The sequence below is a fragment of the Schistocerca serialis genome, unplaced genomic scaffold (genome assembly GCF_023864345.2).
Source record: "Schistocerca serialis cubense isolate TAMUIC-IGC-003099 unplaced genomic scaffold, iqSchSeri2.2 HiC_scaffold_1034, whole genome shotgun sequence".
NCBI classification, from domain to species: Eukaryota; Metazoa; Arthropoda; class Insecta; order Orthoptera; family Acrididae; genus Schistocerca; species Schistocerca serialis.
The window spans coordinates 40,001-45,000 of NW_026047222.1; the positions used below are offsets into that span (position 1 = coordinate 40,001).

General features: G+C 51.2%; 1 non-coding gene across 1 annotated transcript in view; it reads left to right on the forward strand.

Annotated features, from left to right (window-relative positions):
* The first annotated feature begins 4,751 nt into the window (after positions 1-4,751).
* LOC126430174 (small subunit ribosomal RNA) overlaps positions 4,752-5,000 on the forward strand; it is a 1,909-nt gene continuing 1,660 nt past the window's right edge. Inside the window, exon 1 of the ribosomal RNA XR_007577036.1 lies at positions 4,752-5,000. This exon is cut by the window's right edge and continues 1,660 nt beyond it. This is a non-coding gene — a ribosomal RNA (small subunit ribosomal RNA).

Consider the following 5,000-nt stretch of genomic DNA (forward strand, 5'->3'; position numbering starts at 1 on the left):
TACACTGGGGGAAACGGCCGACAGGGGCGGCAACATAGTGGAGCCGCAGTGTCACTAATGTACAGAGATAGAACAGTTTCGACTGGAACTAGAGTAACCGTATACACGGCACTGATTAGTAATAGATGCAGAGCCATCAGAATACAGATAATATATACAACCGTCCCTATACATGCTGAAAGACTCTGCACACAATGAGAACCACACGTCAGCCAGACACTCTTATCACACACTACTCTCTTATCACACACAATATCTAACCACCAGCATGGAAGAACATCCAGTGCATCCTCTCCGCCACATGACACAATCCACACTATCATTACCAGACCGGGAGGTCCACCCAGAAAACACAATATCCCACCCTTCCGACATCCGCACATTGCTCAGCTAAGCCACGAACACCCACACATGTCCTACACAGTGGTGCACCCAACATCACAATACTGCCTCCTGTCACAGCACACAAACAATGGCAGGAATGAAAGACACAGATCTGCCACAACCATGGAATCGGAGCGCCGCCTGTCATGAGCCAAAAGTGCATCCTGACGTGACAAATCGGATAATACCGCAGGCATCCAATTACGATAATCACTATCAACGAACCTGCCGCCCCCCCCCCCAATACACCTTTCCCTACAACAATGTGTATCTGAACCTACGCTATATCGTACCTTAACCTAACCTATATCGTACCTTAACCTAACCTATATCGTACCTTAACCTAACCTATATCGTACCTTAACCTAACCTATATCGTACCTTAACCTAACCTATATCGTACCTTAACCTAACCTATATCGTACCTTAACCTAACCTATATCGTACCTTAACCTAACCTATATCGTACCTTAACCTAACCTATATCGTGCCTTAACCTAACCTATATCGTGCCTTAACCTAACCTATATCGTGCCTTAACCTAACCTATATCGTGCCTTAACCTAACCTATATCGTGCCTTAACCTAACCTATATCGTGCCTTAACCTAACCTATATCGTGCCTTAACCTAACCTATATCGTGCCTTAACCTAACCTAATTTGTGCCTTAACCTAACCTAATTTGTGCCTTAACCTAACCTAATTTGTGCCTTAACCTAACCTAATTTGTGCCTTAACCTAACCTAATTTGTGCCTTAACCTAACCTAATTTGTGCCTTAACCTAACCTAATTTGTGCCTTAACCTAACCTAATTTGTGCCGTAACCTAACCTAATTTGTGCCGTAACGTAACCCATGTTGTGCCGTAACGTAACCCATGTTGTGCCGTAACGTAACCCATGTTGTGCCGTAACGTAACCCATGTTGTGCCGTAACGTAACCCATGTTGTGCCGTAACGTAACCCATGTTGTGCCGTAACGTAACCCATGTTGTGCCTTAACCTAACCCATGTTGTGCCTTAACCTAACCCATGTTGTGCCTTAACCTAACCCATGTTGTGCCTTAACCTAACCCATGTTGTGCCTTAACCTAACCCATGTTGTGCCTTAACCTAACCCACGTTGTGCCTTAACCTAACCTACGTTGTGCCTTAACCTAACCCATGTTGTGCCTTAACCTAACCCATGTTGTGCCTTAACCTAACCCATGTTGTGCCTTAACCTAACCCATGTTGTGCCTTAACCTAACCCATGTTGTGCCTTAACCTAACCCATGTTGTGCCTTAACCTAACCCATGTTGTGCCTTAACCTAACCCATGGTGTGCCTTAACCTAACCCATGTTGTGCCTTAACCTAACCCATGTTGTGCCTTAACCTAACCCACGTTGTGCCTTAACCTAACCCACGTTGTGCCTTAACCTAACCCACGTTGTGCCTTAACCTAACCCACGTTGTGCCTTAACCTAACCTACGTTGTGCCTTAACCTAACCCATGTTGTGCCTTAACCTAACCCATGTTGTGCCTTAACCTAACCCATGTTGTGCCTTAACCTAACCCATGGTGTGCCTTAACCTAACCCATGGTGTGCCTTAACCTAACCCATGGTGTGCCTTAACCTAACCCATGTTGTGCCTTAACCTAACCCATGTTGTGCCTTAACCTAACCCATGTTGTGCCTTAACCTAACCCATGTTGTGCCTTAACCTAACCCATGTTGTGCCTTAACCTAACCCATGTTGTGCCTTAACCTAACCCATGTTGTGCCTTAACCTAACCCATGTTGTGCCTTAACCTAACCCATGTTGTGCCTTAACCTAACCCATGTTGTGCCTTAACCTAACCCATGTTGTGCCTTAACCTAACCCATGTTGTGCCTTAACCTAACCCATGTTGTGCCTTAACCTAACCCATGTTGTGCCTTAACCTAACCCATGTTGTGCCTTAACCTAACCCATGTTGTGCCTTAACCTAACCCATGTTGTGCCTTAACCTAACCCATGTTGTGCCTTAACCTAACCCATGTTGTGCCTTAACCTAACCCATGTTGTGCCTTAACCTAACCCATGTTGTGCCTTAACCTAACCCATGTTGTGCCTTAACCTAACCCATGTTGTGCCTTAACCTAACCCATGTTGTGCCTTAACCTAACCCATGTTGTGCCTTAACCTAACCCATGTTGTGCCTTAACCTAACCCATGTTGTGCCTTAACCTAACCCATGTTGTGCCTTAACCTAACCCATGTTGTGCCTTAACCTAACCCATGTTGTGCCTTAACCTAACCCATGTTGTGCCTTAACCTAACCCATGTTGTGCCTTAACCTAACCCATGTTGTGCCTTAACCTAACCCATGTTGTGCCTTAACCTAACCCATGTTGTGCCTTAACCTAACCCATGTTGTGCCTTAACGTAACCCATGTTGTGCCTTAACGTAACCCATGTTGTGCCTTAACGTAACCCATGTTGTGCCTTAACCTAACCTATAATGTGCCTTAACCTAACCTAAAGTGCGCCGTAACCTAAACTATATTGCGCCTTAACCTGACGCACGTTGTCGCTGAACCTGCTCTGTAATTGTTATGCAACCCGTTAAAGTAGTGTAGTGTTGCCTAACCGCAACCCTCGCAATATAGTTCGCTACTCGCACTGCCCGGTCCCCTGTGTATCGCGTCATGTTAAACACCTTGCAGGTGTTGCTGACTTTCCACATGCTCCTGCTATACACTGTAGTGTGGATAGCAGCAGGACGTACATGCCCCCCCCCCTTCCCCCCTGCCTTCGCAAGCTGGTCGGTGAGAAGTTTGCATGTTCAATGCCCTTCGCATGCCGACGTACTCAGCCTACGTTGTGGTACGGCCTGTCACCTGTCCGCCGATGTACGCAAAACCCACAAACTGTACTGCACATTGCTCCGTATGTACTGAATGATACATCGTGGCCCATGTGACCGTATGACGACAGCGCCTAGCAACGGCGGACCATACAGTCCAAATATTGTGCACGCAGCTACGTGTCGTCTCCCTATAAGAGCTGGATTGCAGTGTGGTACGCCATACAGACGTGTGGGAGGAACGGACGCCCTGGATGGCGATCAGCATGAGCAGTCTGTTGATGTAGTGGAGCGTGTATTCGGACGTAGTCGTCTCTTCTCACACACCGTGATAGCATGTTGCACCGCGTTCCACATCTGCGACATGCTGCAGAGGCGGGCTGACAGTCGTTCGCGCAATGGACACCGCATACGTACGGGGTCTACCTTCCACGTGTTCTCTAGGCGTGCACATGTTGTTGCGTCTATGTGGGCAGACGTAGTGTGTTGTGACACCTGACACAGGCATGCAATACTCGTTGCAAATGGCGATGGACGTGTACGTTTGCTGGTGACGTTACGCAAATGAACAACCGGTAACCCGTTGTGGTGCGGTTGTTCTCGCTAGAGGTGAATCAGTGTTGGCGACGATCGGTCGAGCTATTAACCGGTTGTTTCAGGGATACCCACCATGCCCACGAACGTGAAAGGGGACCCACCATGCCCACGAACGTGAAAGGGGATCTGGGTGTGAGGCGATACGCGGCGGTGGCTGGGTGGGACCGTCCCCGGCCAGTGAGGGGGGGCCGCCCGGCGTGCTGGCAGCGCGGTGCGTGGGCGCACGCGCTACAGCCGGCTGGTGGGGGCGGCCGGTGGCAGGCGCGCCGGCCGACGGACGCGGCAGGCGGCGCAGCTGCGCGCCGGCGCCCCCTGCTCGCGGCGCCTTGCGGCCAAAGTAGGTCCTCGCGGGCCCGGTGCGAAGCGCGGTGGCCATCTGCAGTGTGCTGGTCCGATTGAGGACTTTGTGCGCTGAGGATGCGCCGCCGCCCGGCGCTCGGCGCCGCGACGCCGTCTGCTGCTCGGTCGCCCCAGCGGTTCTCGCAGGTGGTTTGTATCGCAGCTGTGCGGACGTGTTGGCGCGTGCGCTGTGCTGGGAGAGTTCGCTTCGGCACCCAAGTAGGGCTTTTGTCCTTCTGTGGCGCTGGCGTTGGAGCTGCCGGTCACCGTAGGTGGCGCGTGTTGTCTCCCGCCGGCAATGCCACGACAGCACGCTCCCGGGCCTCTGTCGGCAGCGGCAAGCTCAGTTGGGAGCACGGGTGGTCGCACCTAAAGCGTCTACTCGCCTAACTCCGGGCGATTGCGCCTCTCTCGAACCCGACCAAGTACTTAGGACGGCGCTGCGCGCCGCCGGGACCTGAGAGGGTTTCGAGGTGTGTTGTGCAGGGGAGCTCAGCCTCCTCCTGTTTGCAGAATAATTGAGCGGACGCTTGCGTGTTCGCGCGGGCCCCCGGGACACACTCCCGGGCGGCCGGCTGCTCAGCTCTAGTTGACGCAGCTCCCTGGTTGATCCTGCCAGTAGTCATATGCTTGTCTCAAAGATTAAGCCATGCATGTCTCAGTACAAGCCGCATTAAGGTGAAACCGCGAATGGCTCATTAAATCAGTTATGGTTCCTTAGATCGTACCCACGTTACTTGGATAACTGTGGTAATTCTAGAGCTAATACATGCAAACAGAGTCCCGACCAGAGATGGAAGGGACGCTTTTATTAGATCAAAACCAATCGGTCGGCTCGTCCGGTCCGT